Below are 10,127 nucleotides of genomic sequence, written 5' to 3' on the forward strand. Positions count from 1 at the left end.
ATGTTTGTTAAATGCATAAATCTACCATCTGTTCAGCCAACTGCAAATCTATCTGTTTTTGTCAGGTCTATAAAGCTGGATACTTGCTTGTCATTTGAACTATGAAATATCATCTGTGTGGAGACCTCCCCTTAGTACACCAGCTACAGGTCCAAGGCACTGAACCCAGGGATACTGTAATGTTGACACTTATCAAAGGAATTCCCATATTCTCCTTTGAGCGCTGTGTCAAGATTTGACCTTTTAGTGTAGCTTTTTGGATAACGTGTTTGACAGGAAAAGCATGCAATTTCCTCTGTTGCTCTAGGGTCCAAGGGTACTGTCCTCTGTGGTGAGTTCAGGATCAGTTCCATAGCTCTCTATTGCTCTTTCAGATGGGATCCATTCTCCAAATCCATCTAGAACCAGCATGGAGTCAGAGATTATCAGATGTCAGCATCTTTTCCCTTTACAGGAAAAGCTATAATTTTCATCTTGATGACATTACTGAAATAGAAATTCTTGTATCCATCTTCTACTAAAAGCTATTTTGTTTGTTGGGTTGTGGGGGCGGAGGCTTAGGTGACAGACTCTGTTTTTCCCTCAGAGTCTAACTCACCTCACACACAGGGTAGGTTATTTCCTAGGGTGAGCTACAACCAACTAAGTAACTGCACTAAAGCAATCTGGGAGAAATTATCATTGAAGTAACATATCCCCTCTCTGAAAGCAATATACTTTTAGCATATTAATTCTCAGTGTTTGTCCCAAGTAAGCATTTTAACCAACAATCATGGTATCATTTGCATTCTGATTTTTTTCCTCTAATGGATCATGGCTCTTCAGTTCTCAAAAATGATTGTATGTTGTTTAGGGCAAAAACAAAGCAAAAAAAAAAAAAATCTGTTCATTCATATTACCACGTCTTCCTCTTAACCATTTCTACTGGGCTGATTTTGTATCATTTTATTACTATGTTTAATTGATTTTTTTTTAGGATTTCACATGTAAGGATTGTTTTTACTTGAGCACCACCACCACCCCTGCCCCTTCTCCCTCTAATTCTTCCCATGCTCCAAATGCACAGCATCTTTCTCTTTAATGATAATTGTTACATAGCCATATATGGCTGACCTCTTGGGATTGGCTAACCTGCCAGCAGTCTTGTCCCTGGGGAAAAAAATACTTCTCCCTCTTTCAGCAACCATGAATTGCCTGTAGCTCTTCTTCCGAGGGTAATGCCTTGTGATATTTCACACAAACACACACACACACACACGCACACACACACACGCACACACACACATCCACTTTGGCATGTCAAATGATGATGTTGGTTAGGTGGTACTTGGGTTGAGATTTCCTGGGTCCGGTTCCCTGCCGTATATGCATGAGAACCATCTTCAAGCAGATCCCCTGTGCTGTCCAGGTCCTCTGGCTCTTACCATCTTCCAGCCCCTCCTTCTAGGATGTTTCTCTGAGCCTTGGGTGTAGATATGGTTTGTAAATGTATGGATTGGGGTGGGGCACCTCACAGCCCATTGCCCTCTGCATTTTGACCAGCTGTGGTTTTCTGTAATGAACTCTGCCACAAGAGAAGCTTCATAGATGGTGGTGTGTTGTTGTTGTTGTTGTTGTTGTTGTTGTTGTTGATGTTGATGTTGTCTCCTGTATATTCTTCTTGGTATTTATGGGCTACTCCACGGCACATGTGTTGTCTGAGAATAACTTCTGCTTGGGCCATCAGCCTTGGTGGCATGTACCTGTCTCACCTGAACCAGCTCTCCAACCACTCTTTCTCTTTGTGTATTCCTGAAACTAACTTTCTGTTAGAAGAACAGTTAGAAGCCTTTTTTCCTCTCCTATTCTGCTCACTGTCTCATTTTCTTTACAAAAGTTTCTCAATTTGTTAAAGTCTAATTTGTCTTTTTTTAACCCAAAAAAGAGATAGATAGAAAGAGATAGATAGATAGATAGATAGATAGATAGATAGATAGATAGATAGATAGATAGACAGATACATAGATAGATACATAGATAGAGAAATTGAGTTATATATATGGATACATATATATATATGGATATATGTATATATTAAACCTGTGTCCCCTCGAATGTGTGAACTGGACTATCAAACAATAGAACAAGGGCAAGCAAAGGTCTCGGTGTGGGACCCAATCCCAGGGTCTTAAATGTTGTACTACTGAGCCATGTTCCTTTCCCACTGAAAGTGACGCTTGTTAATTGCTGGGTTTTATTTTTGATAATTTCCATAACTTGTATCCAGTGTATTCTAAACATGCCCCCCAATTATTCTCTCTTACCCTTAACTCCTATTTTCATGGTGTGTGTCTGTCTGTCTGTCTGTCTGTCTGTTTGTGAGTGTATGTCTGTATGTGTCTGTGATTATGTATCTGTGTGTATCTATGAATGTGTGTATCTGTAAGTGTGTGTATGAGGGTGTTTATATGTGTAAGTGTGTGAGAGAGAGTTTCTATGTGTCTGTGTGTGTGTCTGTGTCTGAGAGTATGTGTGTAAGTACTGTAACTTTGAATCTGTAATTGTGTCTATGAGTGTATCCATGAGTGTGTAAGTGCTTTAAGTGTGTATCTGTGTGTGTGTGAGTATGTGTGTGTGTCTGTGTCCATGAGGGACTGTGTGTGCATGTGACCAACACTATGTGGATAGGCATTTGTTTATTTCATTCAGTGACTTCTAGAATAGTTCTTGGCTGTGTTTTCTGAGTAAATGATATTACATTTCTCCAGTTGGATATAGTGGCATACACCTTTAATCTCAGCATTCAGGAGGCATGGAGAGGTAGAAAGTTTGCCACAAGTAGGCGGCCAGCCTGGACTACATAGTGAGCTTCAGGCCAGCCAGTGCTGATTACTATAGTGAGTTCCTATCTCAAACAGCTAAAACCAAACCTAAAGGCCAAGGATGCAAACTCCCCAGCTGAGGGAAGTAGTCCTCTGCTGAGTCACAGGAAACAACTTACTTTTGTCTACCCAAACATACAAAGGCACTGGATGGCTGGCCCTGGAGAAAGGCTTGTGGGCTCCCTAGCCTGGAAGAGCTGGCATCCTGAAGTTGTGTGCTTTTAGCAGTTCTCTGAGACTCCATCCTGAACCGCTTAATCAGAAATCTCCAGGTGTTTATTCCAGCAAGGAATTTTAACAAGTTTTCCAACTCATCCTGTTGCACACCACAACTTACATAAGAAGCACTTATGCAGTAGGAGAGACAGAGAGGGTAAGCCTCCACAGCCAGTCCCACAACACCCAGAGGCAGCTCCACTGCTAGGTGAGGTAGAGGTGCAGAGGAGGTGAGGAGGGCACAACATCTGTCCCTTACACCAGGAGTAATTAGATTCGGTGGGACTCAGGCACTCAGCAACTCCACCAGACAGGTGGCACGGGTTCCTTCCAGTCTGTGTGGGCTGGCTTCCTGAGCAGATCTTGTGTGCAAACTCCAAAGCCAAGCCCACAACACCCAGAGGTAGCTCCACTCCCAGGCGCTCTACCATGCCCAAAATCAGAGGATCCCAGGATCCCAGGAGCTTGGTCACACCAGGATCTCAAGGTCCCAAAGGCAGCTTGACTCCCAGGAGCTTGGACACAGTCAGGATCAAAGGATCACAGACACAGCTGGACTCTGAGGAGTTCTGACACAACCAGGATCACAGGAAGAACAGGCTCCAGTCAGATATAGCCAGAGCATGTAGCACTAGAAATAACCAGATAGCAGGAGGTAAGAACATAAGCAACAGAAACCAAGGTTACTTGGCACCATCAGAACCCAATTCTCCCACCATAACAAGTCCTCCACACCCTAACACATCTTTCCAAAAGCAAGATTCAGATCTAAAATCACTTCTCATGATGATGATACAGGACATTAAGAAGGACATAAATAACTCCCTTAAGGAAATACAGGAGAACACAGGTAAGCAGCTGGAAGCCTCAAGGAGGTAACCCAAAAATCCCTTAAAGAATTACAGGAAAACACAATCAAACAGGCAAAGGAAAGGAACAAAACAATCCAGGAACTAAAAATGGAAATAGAAACAATAAAGAAATCACAAAGGGAGACAACCCTGGAGTTAGAAAACCTAGGAAAGAGATCAGAAGTCATAGATGCAAGCATCACCAACAGAATACAAGAGATAGAAGAGAGAATATCAGGTGCAGAAGATACCATAGAAAACATTGACACAAGAGTGAAATAAAACGGAAGAAGCAAAAAGTTCCTAACCCAAAACATCCAGGAAATCCAAGACACAATGAGAAGACCAAACCTAAGGATAATAGTTACAGATGAGAATGAAGATTTTCAACTTACAGAGCCAGTAAATATCTTCAACAAAATTATAGAAGAAAACATCCCTAACCTAAAGAGAGAGATGCCCATAGAAATCCTAATAGACTGGACCAGAAAAGAAATTCTTCCCGACTAGTAATAATCAAAACACCAAATGCACTAAAATAAGGAAGAATATTAAAAGCAGTAAGGGAAAGAAGTCAAGTAGCATATAAAGGCAGACCTATCAGACTTACACCAGACTTCTCACCGGAGACTTTGAAAACTAGAAGATCCTGGGCAGATGTCATACAGATCCTAAGAGAACACAAATGCCAGCCCAGGCTACTATACCCAACAAAACTCTCAATCACCATAGACGGAAAAAACAAGATATTCCATGACAAAACCAAATTTACACGATATCTTTCCACAAATCCAGACCTACAAAGGATAATAGATGGAAAACACCAACACAAGGTTTTGAAACTACACCCTAGAAGAAGCAAGAAAGTAATCTTTCCCAAAAAAAAACCCACACAAACATAAGTCCTACTCTAACAAGAAAATTAACAGAAAGTAACAATCACTTTTCTTTAATATCTTGTAATATGAAAATTAATATTACCAACATATACTAATTGATTCAAAAATATGAGGAATTAGAAATTGGTCAGGTGTCAACCCATAGTCTCTCTAATTTGATAATGGGAGAAATAGGTCCAATATTGTACAATCCATATACACTTTCTGCTTGTTTATACATGACAGGGTCTTACTGTGTGCCACATGATGGTCTTGAAATCATGCCTCTCCTATCTCAGCCTCTCTATTAGTAGGATTGTTTACTTGATGTTTTGTACACTGTACTATGGTTTTCAGAACAGCTTACATAGTTCAAAATTATTTATACAGCCAAAAGAAATGTAGACAATTAATTTGGGATGGGGCTTGTAAGAGAACAGCAAAGAGTGAGACTGAAAGCTTTGCTTGATATTTATAGTTACTGTATCAATTTTGAAGAAGAGGACTTTATAAGTTACTCTTATTCTGAGATGAATGCTTTTCAAAATCATCACAACCAATGAACCAGAATCTTACCCTCACCTAATGTCTGTGCCACCTTCCAAGCAGAACCACTGATCACTAAAACAGTTGATGAATGACTTCATGGATAGACCATCTTAATACACACACCATTTCTTAAATGAATGTTACCAGTTCCCTGCAGGCTGAGAATGACGATAATCACTCAGTTCAAATAGTTTTGACTGTAGCAGGAAATCTGTATCCAAAAATCGTGCCTACAATTAATTCCTTGGTGCAGCAGAACTCTCACCTCTTAGCTTAGCTACTATGGAGGTAAAATCCGTTGATGATGTGAGGGACATTCTAGTACAGCTTAATTCAATGAATTCCAATGTTCAAAAACTGTTCTTATTTTGAGTTTGTATCACAGTAAGAGCCAAGATTTTAAGCTCTACAAAAAACAAACAAACAAACAAAAGACTTCATCTACTTATGTTCATTTAAAACAACTAATAGTGATGTATTATTTTAAAGCATCATACAGTTAATATATTTGGAGTTATTTAAATTTTTTTTAATTTTTAATATTTTTTTACATATTTTCCTCAATTACATTTTAAATGCTATCCCAAAAGTCCCCCACAGCGCCCCCCACTTCCCTACCCACCCATTCCCATTCTTTTGGCCCTGGCATTCCCCTATATTGGGGCATATAAAGTTTGCAAGTCCAATGGGCCTCTCTTTCCAGTGATGGCTGACTAGGCCATCTTTCGAAACATATGCAGCTAGAGACAAGAGCTCCAGGGTTCTGGTTAGTACATCATGTTGTTCCAACAATAGGGTTGCAGATCCCTTTAGCTCCTTGGGTACTTTCTCTAGCTTCTCCATTGGGAGCCCTGTGATACATCCAATAGCTGACTGTGAGCATCCACTCCTGTGTTTGCTAGGCCCCGGCATCGTCTCACAAGAGACAGCTATATTTGGGTCCTTTCAGCAAAATCTTGCTAGTGTATGCAATGGTGTCAGCGTTTAGAAGCTGATTATGGGATGGATCCCTGGATACGGCAGTCTCTAGATGGTCCATCCTTTCATCACAGCTCCAAACTTTGTCTCTGTAACTCCTTCCATGGGTGTTTTGTTCCCAATTCTAAGAAGGAGCACAGTGTCCACATTTTGGTCTTCATTCTTCTTGAGTTTCATGCGTTTAGCAAATTGTATCTTATATCTTGGGTATCCTAAGTTTTGGGCTAATATCCACTTATCAGTGAATACATATTGTGTGAGTTCCTTTGTGATTGTGTTACCTCACTCAAGATGATGCCCTCCAGGTCCATCCATTTGGCTAGGAATTTCATAAATTCATTCTTTTTAATAGCTGAGTAGTACTCCATTGTGTAAATGTACCATAATTTCTGTATCCATTCCTCTGTTGAGGGAAATCTGGGTTCTTTCCAGCTTCTGGCTATTATAAATAGGGCTGCTATGAACATAGTGGAGCATGTGTCCTTCTTACCGGTTGGGACATCTTCTGGATATATGCATTTCTAAGAGGGAAACTCATAGCTCTGAGTGCCTCCAAAAGGAAACTAGAGAGAGCACACATTAGCAGCTTGACAACATACCTAAAAGCACTAGAACAAAAGGAAGCAAATTCACCCAAGAGGAGTAGACGGCAGGAGTTATTTGAAATTTATACTGAAAAATATATATGTATTTTCACCATTGCTGTAGACAAACATCTACATAAGACTGTTCAATTGATTGTTGTTTTATATCAAACAACTTTTATAATACTCATTTTTATTGTTACAATATTTTATACATTTTAAAGAATATAATAAAAATGAAAGGTATTGCAGGTTTTGAAGGGGGAGGGCCTCTCTTGAAGGAGTTGGGGTACAAAGGGAAAGAAGAAAGTGATGTAAGTCTATTTACTCAAAATGTTTCTAAATGTTAAGAAATTCCAATAAATTGAAATTATGTCTATTTATTCAAAATGTTTTTAAAGGTTAAGAAATTCAGATAAATTGAAATTATGTATCTTTTCTCATCATAATGCAATAAAACTTAAATCAAAAAGTTAAATTGCAGAAGAAGGAGAAGAAGAAGAAGAAGAAGAAGAAGAAGAAGAAGAAGAAGAAGAAGAAGAAGAAGAAGAAGAAGGAAGAAGAAGAAGAAGAACAAGAAGAAGGAGGAGGAGGAGGAGGAGGAAGAGGAAGAGGAAGAAGAGGAAGAAGAAGAAGAAGAAGAAGAAGAAGAAGAAGAAGAAGAAGAAGAAGAAGAAGAAGAAGAAGAAGAAGAAGAAGAAGAAGAAGAAGAAACTTCCGGTCCACTTGAGTATCGGGGTGCCTTGCCAGAGAGTCTCCAGACACCTGCAAGGACCCGCACAGGACTCCCCACGGAATCCTAAGACCTCTGGTGAGTGGAACACAGCATCTGCTCCAATCCAATTGTGCGGAACCTGAGACTGCATTAACTAGGGAAGCAGGCAACCCGACCTCTGCTGGGGCACAAGTCCCTTCCGGTCCACACGAGTATCGGGGTGCCTTGCCAGAGGAGTCTCCGGACACCCGCAAGGACCCGCACAGGACTCCCCATGGGATCCTAAGACCTCTGGTGAGTGGAACACAGCTTCTGCTCCAATCCAATTGAGTGGGACCTGAGACTGCAATAACTAGGGAAGCAGGCAACCCGGCCTCTGCTGCAGCACAAGTCCCTTCCGGTACACTCGAGTATCGGGGTGCCTTGCCAGAGGAGTCTCCGGACACCTGCAAGGACCCGCACAGGATTCCCCACGGGATCCTAAGGCTTCTGGTGATTGGAACACAACTTCTGCCAGGAGGCAGGTTCGAACACCAGATATCTGGGCACCTTCCCTGCAAGAATAGAGCGTGCATGTAGAGAATACTTTGACCACTGAAACTAAGGAGAGAGCCAGCCTCCCAGGTCTGCTGATAGAGGCTAACAGAGTCTCCTGAGGAACAAGCTCTAATCAGAGACAACTATAACAGCAAGCTTCAGAGATTACCAGATGGCAAAAGGCAAATGTAAGAATCCTACTAACAGAAATCAAGACCACTCACCATTATCAGAACGCAGCACTCCCACCCCACCTAGTCCTGGGCACCCCAACACAGCCGAAAATCTAGACCCAGATTTAAAAGCATATCTCATGATGATGGTAGAGGACATCAAGAAGGACTTTCATAACTCACTTAAAGAAATACAGGAGAGCACTGCTAAAGAGTTACAGGTCCTTAAAGAAAAACAGGAAAACACAACTAAACTGGTAGAAGTCCTTAAAGAAAAACAGGAAAACATATCCAAACAGGTGATGGAAATGAACAAAACCATACTAGACCTAAAAAGGGAAGTAGACACAATAAAGAAAACCCAAAGTGAGGCAACGCTGGAGATAGAAACCCTAGGAAAGAAATCTGAAACCATAGACGCAAGCATCAGCAACAGAATACAAGAGATGGAAGAGAGAATCTCAGGTGCAGAAGACTCCATAGAGAACATCGGCACAACAATCAAAGGAAATACAAAAAGCAAAAGGATCCTAACTCAAAACATCCAGGAAATCCAGGACACAATGAGAAGACCAAACCTACGGATAATAGGAGTTGATGAGAATGAAGATTTTCAACGTAAAGGGCCAGCAAATATCTTCAACAAAATAATAGAAGAAAACTTCCCAATCCTAAAGACAGAGATGACCATGATCATACAAGAAGCCTACAGAACTCCAAATAGTCTGGACCAGAAAAGAAATTCCTCTCGACACATAATAATCAGAACAACAAATGCACTAAATAAAGGCAGAATATTAAAAGCACTAAGGGAGAAAGGTCAAGTAACATATAAAGGCAGGCCTATCAGAATTACACCAGACTTTTCACCAGAGACTATGAAAGCCAGAAGAGCCTGGACAGATGTTATACAGACACTAAGAGAACACAAATGCCAGCCCAGGTTACTATACCCGGCCAAACTCTCAATTACCATAGATGGAGAAACCAAAGTATTCCACGACAAAACCAAATTCACACATTATCTTTATACGAATCCAGCCCTTCAAAGGATAATAACAGAAAAAAAACAATACAAGGACAGAAATCATGCCCTAGAAAAAGCAAGGAAGTAATCCCTCAACAACCTAAAAGAAGACTGCCACAAGAACAGAATGCCAATTCTAACAACAAAAATAAAAGGAAAAACAATTACTTTTCCTTAATATATCTTAATATCAATGGACTCAATTCCCCAATAAAAAGACATAGACTAACAGACTGGCTACACAAACAGGACCCAACATTCTGCTGCTTACAGGAAACCCATCTCAGGGAAAAAGACAGACACTACCTCAGAGTGAAAGGCTGGAAAACAATTTTCCAAGCAAATGGTCTGAAGAAACAAGCTGGAGTAGCCATTCTGATATCGAATAAAATCGACTTCCAACCCAAAGTTATCAAAAAAGACAAGGAGGGACACTTCATACTCATCAAAGGTAAAATCCTCCAAGAGGACCTCTCAATTCTGAATATCTATGCCCCAAATGCAAGGGCAGCCACATTCCTTAAAGACACGTTAGTAAAGCTCAAAGCACACATTGCACCTCACACAATAATAGTGGGAGACTTCACCACACCACTTTCATCAATGGACAGATCCTGGAAAGAGAAACTAAACAGGGACACAGTGAAACTAACAAGTTATGAAACAAATGGACTTAACAGATATCTACAGAACATTTTATCCTAAAACAAAAGGATATACCTTCTTCTCAGCACCTCATGGGACCTTCTCCAAAATTG

Source organism: Mus caroli, unplaced genomic scaffold, assembly GCF_978045245.1.
Source record: "Mus caroli unplaced genomic scaffold, Mus_caroli_1 scaffold_10, whole genome shotgun sequence".
Classification (NCBI taxonomy): domain Eukaryota; kingdom Metazoa; phylum Chordata; class Mammalia; order Rodentia; family Muridae; genus Mus; species Mus caroli.